This window comes from Scyliorhinus torazame, chromosome 6 (genome assembly GCF_047496885.1).
Source record: "Scyliorhinus torazame isolate Kashiwa2021f chromosome 6, sScyTor2.1, whole genome shotgun sequence".
NCBI classification, from domain to species: Eukaryota; Metazoa; Chordata; class Chondrichthyes; order Carcharhiniformes; family Scyliorhinidae; genus Scyliorhinus; species Scyliorhinus torazame.
Genome location: NC_092712.1, coordinates 215,451,292 through 215,478,566, shown reverse-complemented (window position 1 = coordinate 215,478,566; position 27,275 = coordinate 215,451,292). Strand labels below are relative to the sequence as shown.

At 49.4% G+C, this 27,275-nt stretch overlaps 1 long non-coding RNA gene across 1 annotated transcript in view; it reads right to left on the bottom strand.

Moving 5' to 3' along the window:
• Positions 1–276: 276 nt before the first annotated feature.
• The window catches only part of LOC140425268 (uncharacterized), a 30,810-nt gene continuing 3,811 nt past the window's right edge, over positions 277–27,275 (bottom strand). Inside the window, exon 2 of the long non-coding RNA XR_011947804.1 lies at positions 277–3,139. This is a non-coding gene — a long non-coding RNA (uncharacterized lncRNA). The remainder of the gene's footprint in view (positions 3,140–27,275) is intronic.

Genomic DNA, 27,275 nt, shown 5'->3' with positions numbered 1-27,275 from the left:
TTATAATTCTCTGGTTATAAAAGCCTTTGTATTATCAAACTCCTCCTGAGTCGTAATTGAGGGTATCTCATAACCACTGTGCCATCATGCTGCCCTAGATTAAAATCAGCCATAATTACCAATGTTCCTTTAGCACGTGTCCATGTTGGCCCTCTGTAGTACAATCTAATCAGTCCCATTCCTGCATTCTATCGCTGTAGCCCTGCAAGTTAAGTGTTAATTACTCTCTCAATATGTCCTTGTAGCGCACAATGACTTACGCGAGACGAGAAGCGATGAAGTCTATCTAGGCTTTATTGAGCGAGACTTGTTCCCCAGCAGCTCAGTAACAGAATGAGGCTGCGGGGAGAACTCGAGCTCTTATACTCCGCCTTCAGGGCGGAGCCAGAAGTCGGCAGATCCAACCAGGACCCGGGACCTGTCAGCCAAGAGCCTCTCGGCTTCACAGGTACCATATTACCCCTAATACATACCACCACATTCACCCCTTGTTAAAAAGGAACCCGGCGGGGTGGTGGTTCGCATGGTGGTAGGGGTTTACAAGGCTGGCCCTGGAACAAATTTCGAACTGTGGCTATACATATTTAGCCCAACATTTAGCTCTGTACAAGTTTGTCAGAACTATTTACAATAAGGGAAAAAAAAATTATTTTACAACAAAATTCTTGCTTTCTTGGTGTCACGTGGATTCCACGAGTCGAGCGGGCGGTCTGGTCTTCCTCGTCGATCGCCTCAGCCCCGGTGGTGGTGCAGGTGCTGACTCGGGCGCTGTTGTCTCCGGGAGCGTTGCGCTGTTTGTTCCTGTTTTACTCCTGGGCGGGCATGGGAGGAGGACCGATCCCCCCGGGAAGGGGGCGGTCGTGGGGTGCGCCGGTGGCAGGGAGGGGGTGATCAGTGTTGGGGGTGAGTGTGTGTTGCCGGCGGGCGCCAGGTCCCGCAGGGAGACCGTGTCCTGTTGGCCGTCGGGGTACGCAGGCGTACTGCGGGTTCGCGTGGAGAAGGTGAACCCTCTCGACCAACGGGTCCGATTTGTGCGCCCGCACATGTTTCCGGAGCAAGAAGGGTCAAAAAACTATCTATCTTTATCTTAAAAACATTTAATGAAGGAGCCTCCACTGCTTCACTGGGCAAGGAATTCCATAGATTCACAACACTTTGGGTGAAGAAGTTCCTCCTAAACTCAGTCCTAAATCTACTTCCCCTTATTTTGAGGCTATGCCCCCTAGTTCTGCTTTCACCTGCCAGTGGAAACAACCTGCCCGCATCTATCCTATCTATTCCCTTCATAATCTTGTATGTTTCTATAAGATCCCCCCTCATCCTTCTAAATTCCAACGAGTACAGTCCCAGTCTACTCAACCTCTCCTCGTAATCCAACCCCTTCAGCTCTGGGATTAACCTAGTGAATCTCCTCTGCACACCCTCCAGTGCCAGTACGTCCTTTCTCAAGGAGACCAAAACTGAACACAGTACTCCAGGTGTGGCCTCACTAACACCTTATACAATTGCAGCAGAACCTCCCTAGTCTTAAACTCCATCCCTCTAGTAATGAAGGACAAAATTCCATTTGCCTTCTTAATCACCTGTTGCACCTGTAAACCAACTTTTTGCGACTCATGCACAAGCACACCCGGGTCTCTCTGCACAGCAGCATGTTTTAATATTTTATCATTTAAATAATAATCCCTTTTGCTGTTATTCCTACCAAAATGGATAACCTCACATTTGTCAACATTGTATTCCATCTGCCAGACCCTAGCCCATTCACTTAGCCTATCCAAATCCCTCTGCAGACTTCCAGTATCCTCTGCACTTTTTGCTTTACCACTTATCTTAGTGTCGTCTGCAAACTTGGACACATTGCCCTTGGTCCCCAACTCCAAATCATCTATGTAAATTGTGAACAGTTGTGGGCCCAACACTGATCCCCGAGGGACACCACGAGCTACTGATTGCCAACCAGAGAAACACCCATTAATCCCCACTCTTTGCTTTCTATTAATTAACCAATCCTCTATCCATGCTACTACTTTCCCCTTAATGCCATGCATCTTTATCTTATGCAACAACCTTTTGTGTGGCACCTTGTCAAAGGCTTTCTGGAAATCCAGATATACCACATCCATTGGCTCCCCGTTATCTACCGCACTGTTAATGTCCTCAAAAAATTCCACTAGTTAGGCACGACCTGCCCTTTATGAACCCATGCTGCGTCTGCCCAATGGGACAATTTCCATCCAGATGCCTCGCTATTTCTTCCTTGATGATAGATTCCAGCATCTTCCCTACTACCGAAGTTAAGCTCACTGGCCTATAATTACCCGCTTTCTGCCTACCTCCTTTTTTAAACAGTGGTGTCACCTTTGCTAATTTCCAATCCGCCTGGACCCCCCCCAGAGTCTAGTGAATTTTGGTAAATTATCACTAATGCATTTGCAATTTCCCTAGCCATCTCTTTTAGCACTCTGGGATGCATTCCATCAGGTCCAGGAGACTTGTCTACCTTTAGCCCCATTAGCTTGCCCATCACTACCTCCTTGGTGATAACAATCCTCTCAAGGTCCTCACCTGTCATAGCCTCATTTCCATCAGTCACTGGCATGTTATTTGTGTCTTCCACTGTGAAGACCGACCCAAAAAACCTGTTCAGTTCCTCAGCCATTTCCTCATCTCCCATTATTAAATCTCCCTTCTCATCCTCTAAAGGACCAATATTTACCTTAGCCACTCTTTTTTGTTTTATGTATTTGTAGAAACTTTTACTATCTGTTTTTATATTCTGAGCAAGTTTACTCTCATAATCTATCTTACTCTTCTTTATAGCTTTTTTAGTAGCTTTCTGAAGGGCAAGAGGAGTATGAGTTGACTGCCAAATTCAGGTTAACTGCTGTATTTAAGAAAGTACAGAAGGTCATTGATAACTGTGTGGTCTTCCAGCCCGCAGGTTCCTGCTCCTCCTGTCGGCCTCATTTCTACACTATTTCTCACCATTATGCCTTCGCATTCTCATTAACTGCATTCTCAAGGATTTGTATAGCTATGCTGTTTTTTGTGTATATTGTTAAGAGAGCTTCAAGGAGCTATCTGCTATTGGCTTGCTCAGGGCTGCTGGCAATGCTGGAAGGCTGCACCTCCAAGTCTGTAATGGCAGAAAAGGAACAATTGTTAAAATGCTGACTGACTACATGAGATACCTTCAAGCAAAATATATATGGTCCAAATTGTACTTTGTGATTATGTTGTGATATGCAGGCTATGTAGCAATGTTTAGAACGTGGGGTACATTGTACTAGCTCTAAACTTGAAGATTTAACTTTGCTTTACAACCTCCATATACTTAAAGCAAAATGGTGTATATACCATTTATACTTACAAATAATATCTATACAATATAAATCCTGAGTAACCTCTTCAATTGGTCAAGGGTTTCTGATTTCTGAGCCGTTCTGCAAATTGAGTTTGTCCTCTTTCTATATTATAGAGATTCATTTTACTTTTTGTTCCCAACAGATTTCCCTCCTGAGAGCTTAAAGTTAGGAAATTCCGGGCAGCATGGTGGCGCAGTGGTTAGCATTGCTGCCTCACGGCACTGAGGTCCCAGGTTCGATCCCGGCTCTGGGTCACTGTCCGTGTGGAGTTTGCACATTCTCCCCGTGTTTGCGTGGGTTTCTCCCCCACAACCCAAATATGTGCAGGGTAGGTGGATTGGCCACGCTAAATTGCCCCTTAATTGGAAAAAATGAATTGGGTACACTAAATTTATTTTTTTTAAAGTTAGGAAATGACCTTTTTTGTGTATTACTGTTCAGCAAGCAGAGCGGTTCTGGCAGTTTCAAAATTATAAGAAATGAATAGTCAGTGACACACATATGCACAAAGGGGTACAATTCTGTGGATAAATAAAGAGGTTAAAAATTAAATTGAAACGCAACACGTTGGCATATGATAAAACTAGGGCTAACGATACTAAATGAATTATGAGAAATAGAACCATAGAATTCCTACAGTGCAGGAGGCCATTCGGCCCATTGAATCTGGACGAAAGAGAAAATGCTAGAAAATCTCAGCAAGTCTGGCAGCATCTGTAGGGAGAGAAAAGAGCTAACGTTTCGAGTCCAATGACTCTTTGTCAAAGCTCGTCTGCACCGACCCTTTGAAAGAGCACCCCATCTAGACACACTCCCCCAACCCCATCCCTGTAACCCCAACAAGCCTGCACATCTTTGGACACTAAGGGATAATTTAACATGCCTATATCCACCTAACCTATACATCTTTGGACTGTGGGAGGATACCGGAGCACCTGGAGGAAGCCCATGCAGACAAGGAGAAAAAGTGCAAACTCCACACAATCACCCAAGACTGAAATTTAACCCGGGCCCTGGCGTTGTGAGGCAGCAGTTCTAACTACTCTGTTGACGTGCCACCCTAAAAATCAAGATACTGTGTTATAAAAAGATGTAAAATTAAGATTAAAATACATATTTATAAACAGGTTGAAAGTTCACAGATGGAAGAGGGAATCCACTTGTGGAGAATGAAACTGCCATAGAGAAATTAAATACTTTGCATTGGTTTATAGATATAATGATGGGAGTCAAAGTACAGAGAGCAAATATGGGAATACGGTCAGAAATAATTAGGAACGGGATCAGTTTTGAAAATAAATAGCATTCAAAGTAATTAAGTCGCTGGATTTTGAAAGCATATAACCTACTTGTTGAAGAGGTTGCAGAGGATATAGCAATGACTCTGACCATTGTTTTTCAACTCTTAGAAGTGCAAATTGTGCCATAGAATATAAAGTGGTCAATCTAACACCTCTATTCAAGACAGATGAGAGAATAAACCAGCTAACCATGTGGATAATAACAAAAAAAGCAGGAAATTCTCAGCAGGACCGTGGAGAGATGATCAGAGCTTACCTATCAGGTTAATGACCCTCTCTATCAGAGCCGCAACAAGTTGGAAATGTGACAGGTTTTAGGCAAATTCAGGGGCAAGGAAAGGAGAGGCAAGGGCGGGTGGGAAGAACCAACGGGAAGGTCTGTGATAGAGTCGAAGGCAGGAAGCAGAAGAGGTTACATTTAAAAAGATATAATGGTGAACGACAAAAGGAGACAATAAAATAAACAAAAGATGGGTCTCGAGGAGGTAAATGAGAATCACAGAATTATCAACGGCTGCCATCCAAATTCAAAGGGAAGAAATTATGATCTGAAATTTATGAACTCAAGTGTTGAATCTGGAAGGCTGCAAAGTGCCTAATTGAAAGACGAGGTACTGTTCCACAAGCTTACATTGAGCTTTATTGGAATAATGCTGGATGCCGAAAACAGAGAGGTCAGAGTTTGGATGGGGCAGATAATTTTGTTTTTGAAAAATATTTTTATTCATATTTTCAAATTTGTATTATACACCCACCCCCATTAGCACTCTTTCCCCTTGGTTTCTGTGGCTATTAGCACTCTGTTCCCTTGGTTTCTGTGGATATGACTCATCTTTCATTCTCTCACGCCGAAGTATAAATAATTCCCATTTTCTAAGTCTTTTAGCTTTGACAACGGGTCATCTGGACTCGAAACGTTAGCTCTTTTCTCTCCCTACAGATGCTGCCAGACCTGCTGAGATTTTCCAGAATTTTCTCTTTGGTCTCACTGGCTCAAACCCGTGATTCCCTCTTATCCCATAACAGCCTCCCCGAACAGGCGCCGGAATGTGGCGACTAGGGGCTTTTCACAGTAACTTCATTTGAAGCCTACTTGTGACAATAAGCGATTTTCATTTCATTTTTCATTATCGGCATCACCCTCGAACCTGCCCTCAACTTGAAGTGCTGTTGAAATTTCCCCAAATCTTAAGCGTGGCATCCACTACAGGACTACCCTAATATTTCCCCGGGGTGAACGGTAGTTGAGCTGTTGTCAGTGCCAGCGACCCTGCCTCCATCAGCACCCACAAAGCCTCCATCTCCTTACTTCAGCCCCACACCTTCTCCGCATTTGCCACCCAGTAATAGTGCAATAGGTTCAGAAGGGCTAAGCCCCCCCGACTGCCGCCCCCTTTGAAGCACCACTGTCCTTATCCTAGCTACCTTCCCTGCCCACACAAATGACGAGACCAGCACTCTTCGAAAGAATGACTTTGGCAAAAAGACCGGCAGACAGTGGAACAGAAACAGAAACCATGGCAAAATGTTCATTTATACTGCATGTACCCAACCTGCCAGCGACAAGGGGAGACTGTCCCATCTCACCAAGTCCTTATTCACCCTCCCCACCAGGCATTTCGCTTTTGAAATTTAGCTTACAAAGTCATGTCCAGTCCCGTGCCACCTGCACCTCCAGATACCTAAAATGAGTTGTCCCTATCCGAAATGGCAACCCTCCCACTCCTCCCCTTGGAGAAGACACCACAAAATATTTACTCTGCCTTAAATTTAATTTGTACCTCGAAAACGCCCCAAATTTCCTTAGCCACTGCATTATGTCCCTTACCATGAGCCCAGGTCCAAAACGTATAGCAGCAGGTCATTCACGTACAGAGATAGCCTATGCTCCAACCCCCCGCTCTCATTATCCCCTTCCATAAGTCCGAACCCCTCAGCGCAATAGCCAAGTGCTCAATTGCCAATGCGAACAGAACGGGGGACATGGGGTATCCCTGTCTCATTCCCGGAAATAGTGGAAAGTACCCCAAATTCGTATAATTCGTCCCCACACTTTTACCCATGCCACAAACCTAGGCTCAATCCCAAACGTCTCCAACACCGCAAACAAATAACTCCAATCACGTCTGTCAAAAGCCTTCACCGCATTTAACGTCACCACCACTTCGAACCCCTTTCCCTCTGCCGGAGAAAGCACCACATTCGGCACATTGCCCGACTGCATCTTCCCTGTCGCTGCCTGCACTTCCTCCACCCCCAATGGTTCCTCCAATGTGGAACCATCCTCCTCTCTCACCTTCGGACACTCCAGTCGCTCCAGAAATTCCCCAATTTCAGACTCATCCACTGGCGGCTCCGACTTATACAAGCCCCTATAAAAGTCCTCAAACACCATATTCACCTATGGCACCACCAACAACCCACCCGTTCCATCCCTAATTCGTACAATCTCCCTTGCTGTTGCCTGCTGACGGAGCTGGCCCACCAGTAATCGACTGGTCTTCTCACCAGCCTCATAACCAACCCCTCGTGCTCGCCTCAACTGCTGAACCCCTCTCCCCATGGACGGAAGATCAAACTTCGCCTGCAACTCCTTCCTCCTTACCAAAAGCCCTGGCTCGGGGTCCTCCACAGATCTTTCCTCAACCTCCAAATTCTCCTCTATCAGTCCTACCCCTCCTCCCGCGCCTCCCTATCCACCTTTGCCTTGAATGTGATGACCTCACCCCTCACTACCGCCTTCAACGCCTTCCAAACCTCCAATGGTGAAACCTCCACATTTCAACTAAACTCCACATACTCCCCAATCACCTTCGCCATCCTAATGCAGAAATTCGGGTTCACCAACAACCCCATCTCATGTGAGAGTACTTTTAAGACATGGATGTTTAAGCAATGTACCTTTAAGAAAACAGTGATGTCAGAGAGTGGGTGGGGCTGAGGTCAGGTCAGCCATTTTGCAGTTTAGTTTTGCAGGTTTTTAGTTTCAGTTTTGAAAAGAGCTGTGGGGGTGTCTGTGTTTTGCAGTGAGCTGGATCTCTCCCATGAAAAACTATCTCTGGATCATTTGGGTGATTTAAACTTAGAATAGTGAAGCCTTTATCCTCATGTGATTTTGTTTAAAGGTGTTCAGTCTCTTGGAATTTTGAAGGAACATTTTAGGGAATTATTTACTGTTGCAATATTTTCTATGTTATCTTTGAAGTAAGGGGTGTTAAGAGATCCAATGTTTATTTAATATGTTAAGTTGAGTTCATGGAATAAACAGTGTTTTGTGCTTAAAACCCACGTGTCCATAATTGTAATCCCACACCTAGGGAAAAAGCCGCGTGCTTCAAAAGCAACAATCCATTAAAGAGAGAGGTTGGTTGAACTCCAGGATACATTTTGGGGTTCTGAAAACGCCTCGCCCATAACACCCACATCTAGCCTCCACGCCGGCCTCTGGGCCGGATCCTTCTCCAAGACCACATCCATCCAGTGCAGAGCATGGTCTGATATCAAGGTCACCAAATACTCTGCCTTCCCCACCCCAGCTCCTTCCCCAGAACCAAAAAGTCAATCCTTGAGTACACCATATGCACCTGTGAAAAGAACAAATACTCCCTATCCTGCAGATGTAAAAACCTCCACGGGTCCACGCTTCTCATCTCCTTCATGAACCCAACCAACACCTTCTCCATTTGGAACCTCACTCATTTACCCACCAGTATCCCTCCCACCCCGGCCCCACTGTTGAAGCCCAAATGGAACACCTGGCTCATCCAGCCCATCCTCGGCCACATCTGGTCCTTTACTCTCAGATCGGGGTCACCACTCGGACCGGGGGTCGCTCACCCCCCACCGCCCTTCCTACCCGCCATGACCTCCTCCCAGGCCCCGCCTAGCAGGCAAGACCCAGCCCCGGCCCTAATTATCGTCATACCCGTGCCTATCCCCCACCCCCCATACCAGCAACCCTCTACCCGCCATATTTCCTCCCACTGCACCCCTCACCACGCTCGGCGGCGGAAATTTGCTCACTCCCTTTTTCCCTGGATTCTTCTTTGCGGTTTTTGACATTCTATAAATACACCAGACCTTCCCACAGCTTCTCACAAAATAATTTTTCCCAAAACTGGGTGTAAAGGGCCTAAAAAAACAGGAGCTACCAAACATACGATCTCCACCTACATGTCAGTCGCAGGTTCTCGAGTGGGGCAGAGAAATAACATGATAGGTGTCTGGAAGTTTGAGTCGCACTTGCAGAATCAACTGTGGTCACCTTGTCTGCATTTTGTCTTCTCCACAATGTAGAGGAGACCGTATCATTTGATTTTTTTTTAGATTTAGATTTACTGTTACATGGAACGAGGTACAGTGAAAAGTATTGTTCTGTGTACAGTCCAGCCAGATTGTTCCATACATGAAAAAAAACATCAGAGGTATGATAGATACACAATGTAAATACATTGACATAGACATTGGGTGAATGATACAGAATATAGTGCTACAACAGTAGAGAAGATGAGTAGAGACATCAGTTCAGTCCATAGGCAGGTCAAACAGGAGTCTGGTAACAGCGAGGAAGTGGGTATTCTCAGACTTTTGTATCTTCTGCCCGATGTAAGAGAGAATAACTCGGGTGGGAGAGGATTTTGATTATGCTGCCTGCTTTCCCAAGGCAGTGGGAGGTGTAGACAGAGTCAATGGATGGGAGACTGGGCTGCGCTCACGACTCTCTGTAATTTCTTACGTTTTGGGCCGAGCAGTTGCCATTCCAGGCTGTGATACAGCCAGATAGGATGCTTTCTATGGTGCATCTGTAAACATTAGCAAGAGTCAATGTGGACATGCCGAATTTCCTTAGTTTCCTGAGAAAGTAGAGGCACTGTTGTGTTTTCTTGGTCGTAGGGTCATCCTGGGTGGACCAGTATAGATTGCTGGTGATGTGCACACCTAGGAATTTAAAGCTGTCAACCATCTCCACCTCGATCCGTTGATGCAGACAGGGATGTGTACGATACTTTGCTTCTTGAAGTCAATGACCAGTTCTTTCGTTTTGCTGATGTTGAAGGAGAGATTGTTGTTGTTGCACCATGCGACTAGGTTGCCTATCTCCCTCCTGTACTCTGACTCACCGTTGTTTGGCGATCCAACCCACTACGATCGTGTCATCAGCAAACTTGTAGATGGAGTTGGAGCTGAATTTTGCCACACAGTCGTGTGTGTATAGGGAGTATTGTAGGGGGCTAAGTACGCAGCCTTGCGGGGCCTCGGTATTGAGGACTATCGTGGAGGAGGTGTTGTTGTTGTCCTTACTGACTGCGCTCTATGGGCCAGGAAGTCGAGGATCCAGTTGCAGAGGGAGGAGGCAAGGAACAGCTCATACAGCATTCTAAATTAAAAGTACAAGCTAATCATTGTTTCACCTGGAAGGAGTGTTTGGGGCCCTGGATGCTGAGGAGGGAGGAAGTGAAAAAGCAGCTGTTGCCTCTCCTGCATATGCATGGGAAAGGGTATTGGAGGCGATTAAAGAATGGACCAGGGGAGGGAATGGTTTGTTTGGAATGCTGAAGGCACAGAGTGGGGGAGACTTGTAAACTGGCCAAGATGTTAGATCTTATTTTAATAGGATTTAGTGTGCTTGCTTAAATTGATCATTTTATTTTAAGGGCATTTTACAAACATGTATTCTGCAACAAACCAACTAGGTCAAGTCTCCATTTTGTAATAATACTTGAATAGAGAAAGAGCCATGTTGATGTTGCTAACCTTTTACAACAAGGTAACTTGATATAGTACCGTGAAGCGAATGTCGCCTTTTCATGACGTGAAGTAGTCACTGACCAGCAACAGATGATTGTCTTAGAAAAAAGTACAACTACCCTCTAATTGAACGATAAATCAAATACTTAAAAAGAGTTGTATTATATTTAATTTTGCATTTTCTACTAATATTCTTAAGTTTATACTAAAAGTCTTAAACTTAAAAATTATGTAACAACAGCTGTGAGAAAAGAATCTACAATGTCCAGTCGAGGCTTTTATCATAACACACTGTCCTTGACAAGCCCAGTGGCAGACCGAATGAATAAGACATTTGTCTAGTTCTGAAATAAGAAGAGTACATCTTGAAATAATCCATTGTTTTACGTTTGCAATGTGCACAAATGACTAGAATTGCACTACAAAGGATGCAGAGGAGATTCACCAGAATGCTGCCAGGGCTGGAGTGTTTCAGCTATGAAGAGAAGCTGGTTAGGCTGCAGTTGTTTTCCTTAGAGCAGAGGAGGCCGAGGGGGGGGGGGGGGCGGGGAGACCTGATTGAGGTGCACAAAACTATGAGGGATACAGCTAGAGCGATTTGAGGTTAAACTTTTTCCAACCAGAGGGTGGCGGGAATCGGGAACTCACTTGCTGAAAGAGTGGTAGAAGTGTTTTGTGGCCACAGAGGCGTAAAAAGTGTAATTTATGGGAAGTGGACATCGCAGGTTCGGCCAGCATTTATTGCCCAACTCTAGTTGCCGTCAGAAGGTGATGGTGAGCTGTCTTCTTGAGCTGCTGCAGTCCTTGAGGTGTAGGTACACCCCCTGTGCTGTTAGGGAGGGAGTTCCAGGATTTTGCCCCAGCGACAGTGAAGGAACGGCAAAATATTTTGAAGTCAGGGTGGTGAGTGACTTGGAGTGGAACCTCCAGGTGGTGGGGTTCCCAGGTATCTGCTGCTCTAATCCTTCAGATGGTAGTGCTCGTGGGTTTAGAAGGTGCTGTCTAAGGAACCTTGGTGAGTTACTGCAGAGCATCTTGTAGATGGTACAGATGGCTGCCACGGTTCGTCAGTGGTGGGGGGTTTGAATGTTTGTGGAAGGGGGAGCAATCAAGCGGGCTGCTTTGTCCTGGATGGTGTCGAGCTGGAGTATTGTTGGAGCTGCACTCATCCAGGCAGGAGGTGAGTATTCCATTACACTCCTGACTTGTGCCTTGTAGATGGTGGACAGGCTTTGGGGTGGTGGTGGTGGTGGGGGGGGGGGGGTCAGGAGGCAAGTTACTCGCCGTAGGTTTCCTAGCCTTTGACCTGCCCTGGTAGCTATAGTATTAATATGGCTAGTCCAATTCAGTTTCTGATCAATGATAACCCCCAGGATGTTGATTTTCAGGGATTCAGTGATGGTAATGCCATTGAATGTCAAGGAGCAGTGGTTACATCCTCTCTTGTAGGGAGAATAATTATAAACTATATGCACAGTAAACACCGGGACCTCGTCGGGACTACTCATGTTCGGCTCTCATCTGGACCGGCTTTTATGGTAGAGTGCATTTACTCTGCTGAAGGGCTCTTTCTCCTCCCCCCTCCGGCAGGGAAGCTCATATTCTCCAAGGCTCATTGGTAGTTCTCGTGCGAGTTAGCACATCCCCCCCACCCCCCGCAAAGTCTGAAAACCCATCGGAAGGACACCTGCTCTTTGTTGCCCATGATTGCGCCACTTACGCCTGCCGGGCCGGATCAGGAAGTGTATATCTGAACAGCGAACAGTGTTTCCTTGCTGATCACCATGGGGGCGGGGGAAGGGCCAACACTGGCGGCTCCTCTCCAGCTGGTTCACCGTCAGAAACCTCCGATGCCTGGGTCTCCCTAGTGGATTCGACCTCCCGCATCTCGGCGTCGGGACTCCAAGGGGCAACACCTTTGGAATCACTGGTGCCGTGGCTGTCTGACTTGAAACTGGTACCCCTGGAGGGGTTTCAGTAGAGCTGGTCTCCTGCGTCCGAGGTAGTCTACGTGTTTCTTCATCATTCGATCCCGAGCTTGAATCTGGTATCAAACTGGCCAAGTCTGACAAACTACTGTTCCTGGGACCCACTTGGCGCGGTCCCGAAGTTTCGAATGTAATCTGCGTCACCTGGTCCAAACTGTCTGGACAATGCCCCTGCTGCTCCTGACTGCAGTGTACTTTCGTGCCAATGTCTGGGAACGTGAGGCTGAGGCTTGACCAGAGTCTTTGGGCTATTAAGGGCTGCCCAATCGGCCAATTGTACTGGCCAAACGTGAGGTTATCCATTTTGGTAGGAATAGCAGCAAAAGGGATTATTATTTAAATGATAAAATATTAAAACATGCTGCTGTGCAGAGGGACCTGGGTGTGCTAGTGCATGAGTCGCAAAAAGTTGGTTTACAGGTGCAACAGATGATTAAGAAGGCAAATAGAGACTTCCAGTGGCGGCCATGGAGGAGTAGGTCGCACATTTGATAGCTCCCACCTGTGACGGATGTTTGGACCTTTTCCCCCAGATTTTATGGGATAAATCGGTGAAGAGTGAGGCAGTGAGGAAAAATTCCCCTCCAGTGTATGGAGAATTGGACCACAAGTGGCTGCGTGAGAAGACAAAGTCCTACAAGGAAGACCCGAGTGGGGCTGGTAACGCGGGAAAGCATGGCGGAGAGTAAGGGCCGCGGGGAGACGGCACAGTGGTCGACGTAGCAGCTGTTGAAGTTTTTTGAAGATTGCTTCGCCAAGTTGAAGAGGGACACGCTGGATCCGATCAAGGCTTCGATTGCTCAGAATCAGGAAACCCACGGACGAGCGATCCAGGAGGTGGAGAAAAAGATGTCCGAGCATGAGGAATACATAACCGTGCTGGAGACCAAGGTGGAGTTGATGAATGACCGCCAGAAAAGTATGTAGGAGAAGCTGGAGCACCTGGAGAACAGGTCCAGGAGGCAGAATCTGAGAATCGTTGGCCTCCCTGAAGGCAGTGAGGAATTGGATGAGAGTGCCTATGTGACGAACATGCTGGAGAAGTTGATGGGGGCTGAGGCGTTCCCTTGGCTCCTGGAAGTGGACAGAGCGCACAGAGCCCTCACGAAGAAGCCTCGAGCGAACGAGCCACCGAAGGCGATGGTGGTACGTTTACACCGATTCCTGGACAAGGAACAAGTTCTGTGATGGGCCCAGAAAGACGGGAGCAGCAAGTGGGAGAATTGTGAGCTGCGCATTTATCAGGACCTGGGCGTGGATTTGGCCAAGAGCTGGGTTTAATCGGGCAAAAACGGTTCTCTTTAAGAAGGGGGTGAAGTTTGGGATGTTGTACCCAGTCCGCCTGTGGGTCACACATGAGGAACGGGATTTCTACTTTGAAACACCGGACGATGTATGGACTTTCATCAAAGAAAAAAGACTGGTGGTGAACTAAAAGACACTGAAGCCTTGGAGAGTACTGTAGTGGTGATTTGTTGTGTTGGGTTGTATAAGTAGTGTTATGCGCAATAAGGGGCTGTTTTGATGGCGAAAGTTAACTTTGTCTTACAGGGAGCTGGTTAGAGGGGGGATGGTTTCTGGGGCTGTTTTTTCTTCTTCTTCTGTGGTTGTTTTTGCACTGTTTTTTCTGATGTTTGTTTACTGGGGAATGTGATGCTATTGAAAATATTTGTCTAAGTGGGGGGAAAGGGGAGAGAACAATGGGGAGACAGACTGCTTGGTGCCATGGGCACGCGCTATCAAGTCAGCTTGGGTCAGCTGACTCACGGAAGCACAGTGGGGGGTGAGCAGGTGTTATCCCGGAGTTTGATATGGGGAATTGAGTTTCTAGTGCTGTTGCTACAAGGGAGGGGGGGTGGCTGCTTTGCTGACAGGGGAGGAACTGTTAAGAGGGGACAAAAGGGAGGTCGGGGACGGCAAATGCCTGAGGGGGGGCTCGAGGAGGCCGTGGGCACGAGCTGGAGGCTGGCCTAAAGAGGGTGATGGGTAGACGGCGGCTGGGGGGGGGGGGGGGGGGGGGGCGTGGATGGCATGATGCCTCCCGACCAGGCTGATTACATGGAATGTTAGAGGGTTTAATGGGCCGGTCAAGAGGGCTCGCATGTATGCGCATTTGAGGGGGCTGAAGGCTGACGTGGCAATGCTACAAGAGACACACCTAAAGGTTACAGACAAGACTAGACTGAGAAAGGGGTGGGTTGGCCAAGTGCTCCACTCAGGGCTGGACTCAAAGACCAGGGGGGTAGCGATCTTGATCAATAAACGAGTGCCATTCAAGGAAGGGAGAATCGTATCAGACAAGGGGGGTGGGTACATATTGGTGAGAGGGAAGCTGGAGGGGGTGCGGGTGGTACTCGTGAACATATATGCTCCGAATTGGGACGATGTAGAATTTATGAGGCGGGTGCAGTCATTGATCCGGAATTGGACCAGTCAAAATCCAAAACAGCAAGGATGCCTGCCTTCAAAGGAATTGAAGGGGTTTATGGAACAGATGGGGGGAGTAGACCCATGGAGGTTTGCACGGCCAAGGGCGAAGGAGTTTTCTTTTTTTTCCCCATGTCCACAAGGTATATTCTCGCATTGACTTTTTTGTTCTGAGCAGGGCGCTAATACCAGGGGTGGTGGATACTGAGTTCTCGGCAATCACAGTGTTGGATCATGCCCCACACTGGATGGATCTACGGGTTAGTGTGGAGAGAGAACAATGCCTGCTGTGGAGGCTGGACCAGGGGTTGTTAGCAGACAAAGTGATCTGTGGGGGGGTGAACAAGTCCATCCAGAACTTCCTGGAAACAAATTATATGGGGGAGGTCTCTGCAGCAACGGTTTGGGAAGCTTTGAAGGCAGTGGTCAGAGGGGAATTAATCTCAATACGGGTCCACAGAGAAAAGGCGGAACGGGCTGAGAGGGATAGATTAGTTGAGGAGTTACTCCAGGTGGACAGGAGATACTTGGAGGCCCCGGACGCGGGGCTACTGAGGGAGCGGCGGAGGTTGCAGACGGAGTTTGGGCTGTTGTCTACAGGGAAAGCGGTGGAACAGTTGAGGAAGACAAGGAGGGCGATTTTGAGTACGGGGAAAAGGCAAGCAGAATGTTAACGCACCAGCTCAGAAAAAGGGAGGCGGCCAGGGAGATAGGGAGCGAAGAGTAGAGGTGGGAATACTGTCCTGGATCCAGTGGGGGTGAATGAGGTGTTTAAGGACTTTTACAGTAAATGATATGAGTCGGAACCCCTAGCGGGGGTGGAGGGGATGAGGCAGTTTTTGGATCAGTTGAGGTTCCCGAGGGCTGATGAGGACCTAGTGGAAGGGCTGGGAGCCCCAACTGAGATTGAGGAAATAATCGAGGGGCTGGAGGGCATGCAGTCGGGCAAGGCCCCGGGGCCGGAAGGTTACCCGGTGGAATTCTATAAGACGTTTTCAGAGATATTGAGCCCACTGCTGGTGAGGACATTTAATGAAGCAAGAGAGACGGGAATCCTCCCCCCAACAATGTCGTAGGCCCCGAATTCACTGATCCTGAAACGGGAGAAGGATCCGGAGCAATGCGGGTCATACAGGCCAATTTCTCTACTGAATGTGGACGCCAAACTGCTGGCTAAGATACTGGCCACACGGATAGAGGATTGTGTCCCGGGGGTGATAGGGGAAGACCAGACGGGATTTGTAAAGGGCAGGCAACTCAAGGCCAATGTTCGAAGGCTGTTAAATGTTATTATGATGCCCTCGGAAGGAAGGTGGAGGTGGTGGAAGCGATGGATGCGGTGAAGGCTTTTGATCAGGTGGAGTGGGATTACCTGTGGGAGGCGCTGGGAAGGTTTGGGTTTGGGGAGGGCTTCATTGACTCGGTGCGGTTGCTCTATCAGGCACCAGTAGCGAGTGTGCGTATGAGCCGGCTGAGGTCGGGGTATTTTGAACTACACCGAGGGATGAGGCAAGGGTGCCCCCTCTCCCAGTTACTGTTTGCTCTGGCCATCGAGGGCCAGACCAGAGAGCCATTCCATGTCGTTAAGAGCCTCTAGGAACGCCGACTTCCGGGTGCGGCGATGACCAGCTAAGTCGCACGTTTCGGCAGCTCCCGGTGGAACGGACTTTTGGGCTCTTAATAGGAGCCCCAACGGCAATTTAAACGGCCAAAAACACTGTGCGGTAAACTAGAAGGGAATCCCCCCCGGACACGCATGGATAAAGGAGAGGATAGCAGCCGGATTGCGGAGGATCCTCTGGAGCAGCGGCAAGGAAGGCAAGCTCAAAGCAAGATGGCGTCGGAAGGTGGCCATTTGTTATGGGGCCCAGACCAACAAGAGTTCCTGCGGCGCTGTGTGGAAGAGCTGAAAAAGGAATTGAAGAAGGAGCTGTTGGCCCCGATATTACAGGCGATTGAAGGGCTAAAGGAGGAGCAGAAGACCCAAGAGCAGGAGCTTCGGGTCGTGAAGGCAAAGGCTGCTGAAAATGAAGACGAAATACAGGGCCTGGTGGTGAAGACAGAGACGCACGAGGTGCAGCACAAAAGGTGTGTGGAAAGGCTGGAAGTCCTGGAGAATAATTCGAGGAGGAAGAATTTAAGGGTTCTGGGTCTTCCCGAAGGCGTAGAAGGGGCGGACGTCGGGACATATGTGAGCACGATGCTTCACTCGCTAATGGGATCGGAGGCCCCGACGGGCCCTTTGGAGGTGGAGGGAGCCTATCGAGTTTTGGCGCGAAGACCGAGGGCTGGAGAAATACCTCGAGCTATAGTGGTGAGGTTTCTCCGCTATAATGACAGAGAGACGGTCCTCAGATGGGCGAAGAAAACTCGGAGCTGTAGGTGGGAGAACGCGGTGATCCTCGTATACCAGGATTGGAGTGCGGAGGTGGCGAGAAGGAGGGCAAGTTTTAATCGGGCTAAGGCGGTGCTTCACAAAAAGATCCAGTTTGGAATGTTACAACCGGCGAGATTGTGGGTCACACACCAAGGGAAGCACCACTACTTTGAGACGGCAGAAGAGACGTGGACATTCATTGTGGACGAGAAGCTGGAATAGTCTGGCGAGAGAAAGAACTTTGGGGACAAAGTGGTGGGGTGATTATGTGGGGCGAGGAAAAAGGGGGGGGGGGGATGATTTTTCAGTTTGTTAATCTTGCGATCCTGTAACTTTTCTCTCTTCCCCATGTTGGGGGGAGGGGGAGGGAGTATGAGGAACTGTGGGCGCCGGTCATTAGGGGCGGGGCCGAGTGGGAAACGCGGGCTTTCTTCCCGCGCTATGGTAATTATGGCGGGAGCAGGGACGCAGGAAGGAGGGGGCTTCGCACAGCGGGGGCCGAGGACAAGGGGGGAAGCCGAGGTCAGCCTGAGTTCGCTGACTTCTGGGAGCAACATGGGGGTGCAACTACGCTAGGAAGGGATCTAGCGGAGGGTGGGGGGGGAGGGGGGGTTAACTGGGTTGCTGCTGCTAAGGAGAAGGGGGAGCTGTTATGGAATGGGGTGGTCGAGGCGGGAGGGCGCCGTCGGGGGGATATACGGATACGTGGGAACCGGGTGAGGAGCTGGGTTAAAAAAGGGGATGGCTAGTCGACAAGGGGCGGGGGGGGGGGGTAAAGAGCCCCCCAACCCGGCTGATCACATGGAACGTGAGAGGGCTGAACGGGCCGATTAAAAGGGCACGGGTACTCGCACACCTAAAGAAATTAAAGGCAGATGTGGTTATGTTGCAGGAGACGCATCTGAAACTGATAGACCAGGTCAGACTACGTAAAGGATGGGTGGGGCAGGTGTTTCATTCGGGTTTGGATGCGAAGAACAGGGGGGTGGCTATCTTAGTGGGGAAACGGGTACTGTTTGAGGCAAAGACCATAGTGGTGGACAGTGGGGGTAGATATGTGATGGTGAGTGGCAGATTGCAAGGGGAGGCGGTGGTTCTGGTGAACGTATATGCCCCGAACTGGGATGATGCAAATTTTATGAGACGTATGTTGGGACGTATCCCGGACCTGGAGGCGGGAAAGTTGGTAATGGGGGGAGATTTCAATACGGTGCTTGATCCAGGGCTGGACCGATCGAGGTCCAGGACCGGGAGGAGGCCGGATGCGGCCAGGGTGCTCAAGGACTTCATGGAGCAGATGGAAGGGGTAGACCCCTGGAGATTTAGTAGGCCTAGGAGTAAGGAATTCTCATTTTTCTCCCATGTCCACAAAGTATACTCACGGATAGACTTTTTTGTCTTGGGAAGGGCACTGATTCCGAAGGTGACAGGGACGGAATATACGGCCATAGCTATTTCGGACCACGCTCCACATTGGGTAGACCTGGAGGTAGGAGAGGAAAAAGAACAGCACCCACTCTGGAGAATGGATATGGGCTTATTGGCGGATGAGGGGGTATGTTTAAGGGTGAGGGGGGTGCATCGAAAGGTACTTGGAGCTTAATGACAATGGAGAGGTTCAGGTGGGAGTGGTCTGGGAGGCGTTGAAGGCGATGGTTAGAGGGGAACTGATATCCATAAGGGCACATAAAGGGAAGCAAGAGGGTAAAGAAAGGGAGCGATTGCTGAAAGAACTTTTGAGGGTGGACAGGCAATATGCGGAGGCACCGGAGGAGGGACTGTACAGGGAAAGACAAAGGCTACATGTGGAATTTGACCTGCTGACCACGGGTAAGGCAGAGGCACAGTGGAGGAGGGCACAGGGTGTACAGTATGAGTATGGAGAGAAGGCGAGTCGGCTACTGGCCCACCAATTGAGGAAGAGGGGAGCAGCGAGGGAGATAGGTGGGGTGAGAGATGAGGAGGGAGAGATGGAACGGGGAGCGGAGAGAGTGAACGGGGTATTCAAGGCATTTTATGAGAGGTTATATAAGGCTCAGCCCCCGGAAGGGAAGGAGGGAATGATGTGTTTCTTGGATCAGCTGGAATTCCCTAAGGTGGAGCAGCAGGAGAAGGCGGGACTGGGAGCACAGATTGAGATGGAGGAGGTGGTAAAAGGGATAGGGAGCATGCAGGCGGGGAAGGCCCCGGGACGGGACGGATTCCCGGTGGAATTTTATAGGAAGTATATGGACTTACTGGCCCCACTTCTGACGAGAACCTTTAATGAGGCTAGGGAAAGGGGGCAGCTGCCCCCGACTATGTCGGAGGCAACGATATCGCTCCTTTTGAAGAAGGAAAAAGACCCGCTGCAGTGTGGGTCCTACAGGCCCATTTCCCTTTTAAATGTAGATGCTAAGCTCTTGGCCAAGGTGATGGCGATGAGGATAGAGGACTGTGTCCCCGGGGTGGTCCACGAGGATCAAACTGGGTTCGTTAAGGGGAGACAGCTGAACACGAACATACAGAGGTTGCTAGGGGTAATGATGATGCCCCCACCAGAGGGGGAGGCGGAGATAGTGGTGGCGATGGACGCCGAGAAAGCATTCGACAGAGTGGAGTGGGATTATCTGTGGGAGGTGCTGAGGAGATTTGGTTTTGGAGAAGGGTATATCGGATGGGTACAGCTGCTGTATAGGGCCCCAGTGGCGAGCGTGGTCACGAACAGACAGAGGTCTGATTACTTCCGTCTTCATAGAGGGACGAGGCAGGGGTGTCCCCTGTCTCCGTTACTGTTTGCATTGGCGATTGAGCCCCTGGCCATAGCGCTGAGGGGCTCCAGGAAGTGGAGGGGAGTGCTCAGGGGAGGAGAAGAACACCAGGTATCCTTGTATGCAGATGATTTATTGCTGTATGTTGCGGACCCAGTGGAGGGGATGCCTGAGATAATGCAGACACTCAGGGAGTTTGGGGAATTTTCGGGGTACAAATTGAATATGGGTAAGAGTGAGCTGTTTGTGGTGCATCTGGGGAGCAGAGCAGGGGAATAGATGACTTACCGCTGAGGAAGGTGACAAGAGATTTCTGGTACTTAGTGATTCAGATAGCAGGAGTTGGGGAACCTTACACCGGCTTAATCTAACAAGATTGGTGGAACAGATGGAGGAGGATTTTAAGAGATGGGACATGGTGCCCCTGACATTGGTGGGTAGGGTGCAGGCGGTTAAAATGGTAGTCCTCCCGAGATTCCTCTTTGTGTTTCAGTGCCTTCCGGTGATGGTCACGAAGGCTTTTTTCAAGAGAATTGAGAAAAGTGTCATGAGTTTTGTGTGGGCCGGGAAGACTCCAAGAGTGAGGAGGGGGTTCTTGCAGCGTAGCAGGGATAGGGGGCAGCTGGCATTACCGAGCCTAAGTGAATACTACTGGGCCGCCAATATCTCAATGGTGTGTAAGTGGATGGGAGATGGGGAGGGAGCGGCGTGGAAGAGATTGGAGATGGCGTCCTGCAAGGGAACCAGGCTACAAGCAATGGTGACGGCGCCGTTGCCGTTCTCCCCAAAGAAATACACCACAAGTCCAGTGGTGGTGGCAACACTAAAAATTTTGGGGCAGTGGAGACGACATAGGGGAAGGACGGGAGCCTCGGTGCGGTCCCCGATAAGAAATAACCATAGGTTTGTCCCGGGGAGAATGATGGGGGATTTGGAGCATGGCAAAGAGCTGGGGTTGTGCAACTGAGAGATCTGTTCGTAGACGGGACGTTTGCGAGTCTGGGAGCGCTGACGGAAAAATATGGGTTGCCCCAAGGGAATGCATTTCGGTACATGCAACGGAGGGCTTTTGAGAGGCAACAGGTGAGGGAATTCCGCAGCTCCCGACGCAGGAGGTTCAGGATTGAGTGATCTCAGGGACATGGGTGGGGGATGGTAGGGTGTTGGATATATACAGGGAAATGAGGGACGAGGGGGAGATCATGGTGGATGAGCTGAAGGGGAAATGGGAAGAAGAGCTGGGGGAAGAGATTGAGGAGGGGCTGTGGGCTGATGCCCTACGTAGGGTAAACTCGTCGTCCTCGTGCGCCAGGCTAAGCCTGATACAATTCAAGGTTTTACACAGGGCGCATATGACCGGAGCACAGCTCAGTAAATTTTTCGAGGTAGAGGATAGGTGTGGGAGATGCTCGAGAAGCCCAGCAAACCACACCCACATGTTTTGGTCATGTCCGGCACTACAGGGGTTCTGGGTGGGGGTGGCAAAGGTGCTTTCGAAGGTGGTGGGGGTCCGGGTCAGGCCAAGCTGGTGGTTGGCTATATTCGGGGTTGCAGAAGAGCCGGGAGTGCAGGAGGCGAAAGAGGCTGATGTATTGGCCTTTGTGTCCCTAGTAGCCCGGCGAAGGATATTGCTTATGTGGAAGGAAGCCAAACCGCCGGCGTGGAGACCTGGATAAATGACATGGCAGGGTTATAAAACTAGAACGGATAAAGTTCGCACTAAGGGGTTCGGCTCAAGGGTTCACCAGGCAGTGGCAACCGTTCATTGACTACCTCGCAGAACGATAAAGGAAATGGGAAGGTAACAGCAGCAACCCAGGGGGGAGGGGGGGGGGGGGCGGGTCCTCAGGGGTGTTTTTGAATAAATATTTGTATTAGGCTATGTATATTGGATTGTTTGATTTTATTTTTGGAGAGTTATTATTTTGATAGGGCAGTTGCCATTTAGTTTATATATTATTTATTTATTTGTTAAAAACGGCCAGTTATTTATACTGTTTTACTGTTGTAAAAGGAAAACCTTTGTATTGTTTTGGCCAAAAAATTTTGAATAAATATAATTTTTTTTAAAAAGAGCCTCTAGGAACTGGAAAGGGCTGGTTCGGGTCGGGGGGGGGGGGGGGGAGCACAGGGTCTTGCTTTACGCAGATGACCTGCTCTTGATATTTCAGACCTGTTGGAGGGGATGGAGGGAGTTATGCAAATCCTGGGGGAATTTGGCAATTTTTCGGGTATAAGTTGAACATGGGGAAAAGCGAGAGGTTCGCGATCCAGGCAAGAGGACAGGAGAAGAGAGAAGAAGAGCTGCCGCTTAGAATGGGAGGGAAGAGCTTTCGGTATTTGGGAATCCAGGTAGCCCGGGAGTGGGAGGCACTGCACAGTTAAACGTATCCCGGCTGGTAGAACAAATCAAAGGGAACTTTAAGAGATGGGACATGCTCCCGCTATCACTGGCGGGGAGGGTACAGACCGTGAAAATGACGGTCCTCCCAGATTTCTGTTTGTCTTTCAGTGCATCCCCATCTTCATCCAAGGGCCTTTTTCAAGCGGGTGAATAAGGTTATTTCGGGCTTTGTGTGGGCGGGTAAAACCCCGCGAGTGAAGAAAGTGTTGCTGGAGCGCAGTCGGGGGGAGGGTGGGTTGGCACTGTGAACTTCTGCAACTACTACTGGGCGGCTAATATAGCCATGATTAGGAAGTGGGTAGTGGGGGAGGGGTCGGTGTGGGAGCAGATGAAGGTGGCCACATGCAAAGACACCAGTTTGGGAGCACTGATAATGGCACCTACTTCTGTTCTCGCCGGTCCGATACTCCACAAGTCCGGTAGTGGTGGTGGCTCCTGAGAATCTGGGGGCAATGGAGGAGAGATAAGAGAGTGGAGGGAGCATTTGTTTGGACCCCGATTTATAATAATCATCGGTTTGTACCGGGTAAGCTAGATGGTGGGTTTCAGGAGATGCAAACGGCAGGAATTAGAAGGATGGGGGATCTATTTATAGACGGGAGCTTTCACAGCTTGAAAGCATTGGAGGATAAATTTGAATTGCCAGCAGGGAATGGGTTTAGGTATTTGCAGGTGCGAGACTTCTTGAGAAAGCAGGTCCGGCCTTCCGCTACTGCCGCCACAGGGGATACAGGATAGAGTAGTCTCCAGTACCTGGGTGGGAGAGGGGAAGGTATCAGATATTTACCAGAGCTTTCGGAGGCGGAGGAAACTCCAGTGGAGGAGCTGATGGTCAAGTGGGAGGACGAGCTAGGAGAGAGACAGAGGCGGGTCTGTGGCGGGGTGCCCTAAGCAGGGTTAACACATCCTCATCATGTGCCAGGCTTAGCCTGATACAGTTCAAGGTAGTCCACCGGGCACACATGACAGCGGCTCGGATGAGCAGTGTTTCGAGGTGGAGCTTAGGTGTGCGGGAAGCCCAGCAAATCATGTCCACATGTTTTGGGCATGGCCGAAGCTTAGAGCGTTTTGGCAGGGTTTTGCTAGGCAATGTCCACGGTACTAAAAACACGGGTGGTGCCAAGTCTGGAGGTGGCGATCTTAGAGTGTCGAAGATCCAGGAGTTCAGGGGGCGAAAGAGGCCGACGTCCTGGCCTTTGCCTCCTGGTAGCCCGGAGACGGATCTTGTTAATGTGGAGGGACTCGAAGCCCCCGAGTGTAGAGACCTGGGTTAGTGACATGGCTGGGTTTCTCAGTCTCGAGAAAATAAAGTTCGCCTTAAGAGGGTCAATGTTAGGGTTCGTCCGGAGTGGCAGCGATTCGTCGACTTTCTCGGGGAAAATTAAAATGTCAGCAGATGCAGTATTCCAAAGTGGGGTGGGGGGGCGGATATTTGTTTTATGGTTGGGATGTGTGAAGATTGGGACGGGGGTGGAAATATTTATTATACCATGTTTATGTCATTGTCAATGTTATTATTATAAAAACTTGCAAATACCCGAATAAAAATATATATTTTTAAAAAGGCGAATGGAGTTTTGTCCTTTATTGATAGAGGGATGGAGTTTAAGACTAGGAGGTTATGCTGCAACTGTATAAGGTGTTAGTGAGGCCACACCTGGAGTATTGTGTTCAGTTTTGGTCTCCTTACCTGAGAAAGGACGTATTGGCGCTGGAGGATGTGCAGAGAAGATTCACTCGGTTAATCCCAGAGCTGAAGGGTTGGATTACGAGGAGAGGTTGAGTAGACTGGGACTGTACTCGTTGGAATTTAGAAGTATGTGGGGGGGGGGGGGGTGGGGGATCTTATGGAAACATATAAAATTATGAAGGGAATAGATAAAATAGATGCGGGCAGGTTGTTTCCACTGGTGGGTGAAAGCAGAACTAGGGGGCATAGCCTCAAAATAAGGGGAAGTAGATTTAGGACTGAGTTTAGGAGGAACTCCTTCACCCAAAGGGTTGTGAATCTACGGAATTCCCTGCCCAGTGAAGCAGTTGAGGCTCCTTCATTAAATGTTTTCAAGATAAAGATAGATAGTTTTTTGAAGAATATAGGAATAAAGGGTAATGGTGTTTGGGCGGGAAAGTGGAGCTGAGTCCACAAAAGATCAGCCATGATCTCACTGAATGGCGGAGCAGGCCCGAAGGGCCAGATGGCCTACTTCTGCTCCTAGTTCTTCTGTTCTTATGATTCGAGGCCCTCTGGTCAGCTGAACTCAGCCTCAACCTTTGCCAGTAGTGCATTGGGGACCTGGTGGGCCTGAAAATATTTAGGTTGTGCCTTAGGGTCGACATGACTTTTTGCTATGGCTCCCTTGATTTTTCCCAGCCGAAGTTTGGAAAACTTCAGGGTATTTCCCTAAACACCTCATAGGTGCCTCCAGCATTCATCTGAAACATTCGCTGCCAACCTAGGTGAAGGTGTTGCAGCCAATCTTGTCTTAACAGACATGGGCCGTGTCCTTTTACGACAATCAACGATAACCTTACAGATTACTGCCCATAAATCACCGGGATCATCATGGTCCCAGCTTTGGCAAATGGTTCCCTCGTGTAGGACTGGCAGCGTCAGGTGACGGTGGAGCCTCTGGAGCTCACTCTGGCCTCGTCTCCCTCCAATGGAGTAGCCTGTTGGCCAGCGAGCCACCGGGTGGGAGGAGGAAGTGATGGGGCTCATGCCGGTGCCTCCCGCAGGGGGGGGTGCTGGAACACCTCAGTCCTACCGCATGCCTCCCACCTGACACTGCCGCATCTCATGGGCAGCGGGCAGAACAGGCTGACATATCATCACCTGTGGCACCTGAAAGACAGCCAGGCCCATTCAAGCCCAAGCCCTCCACAGACGGCCGCCAAGGGCATCACAGGTCAGAGGGCGAAACACGCAGCAGGCTGCCTCCACTTCTGATGTGCTGTCTGGGGTTACACCTAAAAGGAACGGGAGAGCATGTGAGATAAGAAAGTTAGTTAACACTTGAGTTTGCACAGGTGCAGCACAGATAGCTAGGGGTTAGGGCACAATGTATAAACTTACTGTTAAACACTTTTTCACCAACAGTCCGACCTGCCTCTAACCTCTGTCTGAATGGTGTTAGGGGTGGGGCTGGAGGATGGGGCGGGTCATGGCCCTCGTGGCACATGAAAGTGCCACATGGTGTCACTCTCCGAGAGAGGTGGCAGGGCACAGTGCCAGGTGTGAAGCCCCCTTGTATGATAGCTTACCCAGTGAGCACTAACCATTCATCATCTCCCATAACCATTGCCGATGCATCACTCCATGACGCTCCTGGTTGCTGCATGGCCGTTGTTACAACGGGTCTCCGCATGGTCTGGGGTCTCCACACAGATGTCATCAGCCATGTCTACAGTGGGTAACACTTGTTGCCCAAGAGCCATTTCATTCGAAAGAGCACCTCGAACCTTAAAAATCCGCCAGGATGTAAGCATCGTGCATGTTGCCTGGGTATCAGGTAGAGACATGTATGAAGTGCAGCTGGTGGTCACACACCATCTGCACATTCAGGAAGTCGAACCACTGCCTATTGATGAAGGGTACCCCCTGTCGAACCGGTGTTCGGAGGGGGACATGCGTATAGTGATCACCCCCTTGATCTGGGGCATGCCAGTGATGTTGGCGAAAGCTGCTGCCCAGCATCTTGGTAGGCCTGGTCCAGATTAAAGGTGATATAGTTCGATGCCCACAGCACAGAGGCACCTGCGATCGGGCATTTGCAAAATCCACACAGGTTCCCGCTAGAGCCCTGGAATGAGCCAGAGGCATAAATATGCAGGGTGACTATCACCTTGACAGCTACTGTGAGCGGGTGGCTTTCTCCAAATCAACATGGTGCCAGGTGTGCCACCATCTGGCACAGGTGGTGCACGGTCTCCCTGGTTAGCTGAAGTGGGCGGCAGCACAGGGGGTCCAGTAGCTCCTCATAGAACTAGCGCCGATGGTATATGCATGCCTGATATGGTGCCTCCTTCGCACCTCCTCCTAGGCCTGTTGAACCTGGGCATGGATATCCTGACTCAATTGAACTCCTTGTTGCATTTTGAAGGTGGCCAGGGAACATGGGCTATCAGAAGCTTAAAGAAGGAGGAGTTGGAAGAGCACCCAATATGCGCCAAAGATAAGAATGATTGCGCCTACTCCAGATGGAACCGCCATCATTTACTTGGATTGTATCACTGTGCACCAAATGGTCCCCCATCAGCCAACATCAATTGCTGGCAAGGTGTGCCAGTAAAAACATATCATTCCTGTAACAGACCTGTATGTTCAGTACGGAGACCCAATGGCATTCCAAAACCTTCTGGAGCAGGCTCCTCTTGTGCAGGGTCCTCCCTGAGACAGCCCTTGCAATGGCAGCAATGGCCAGGTAGATAGCAAGCATAGCTGGCTGGACTCTGAAATTCATTCTCTGCGGGCGGGTTGGGGAAGAGACAGAGAATGTTAGCAAGGTGAAGATTTCCTTGGCTGTCCAAAACCACCAGGTTACATGGTCACCCTGAGTTGTACTGCAGTGCCAACCTCAATATGTTCCCCCCTCACCCCCACCCGTGTGATGATTGGAGGATTCTAGGAATATTGGCTACTAAATGTTGGACATGTTAAGAGTTAAAAGCCTGGGGGTGGAGTGTGTTTGGCTGCAGTGGTTTTAAAAAGGATTTTGTTCTGCAAAGAAACAGCAGGTGAAATTAACCAGAGGAATGTGTTCTGACTGGGGAAGTCCCTGGGGAGTTAATGTGCTTTTGCAGGCTGCAGAGATGGTTTGATTTGCGGCTTGGAGATTATTTTTCAAAAAAATGTACTTTATTCCAAACGTGTAAAAAAAACAGCAACATATAAAATACACACTCCATAAAATTA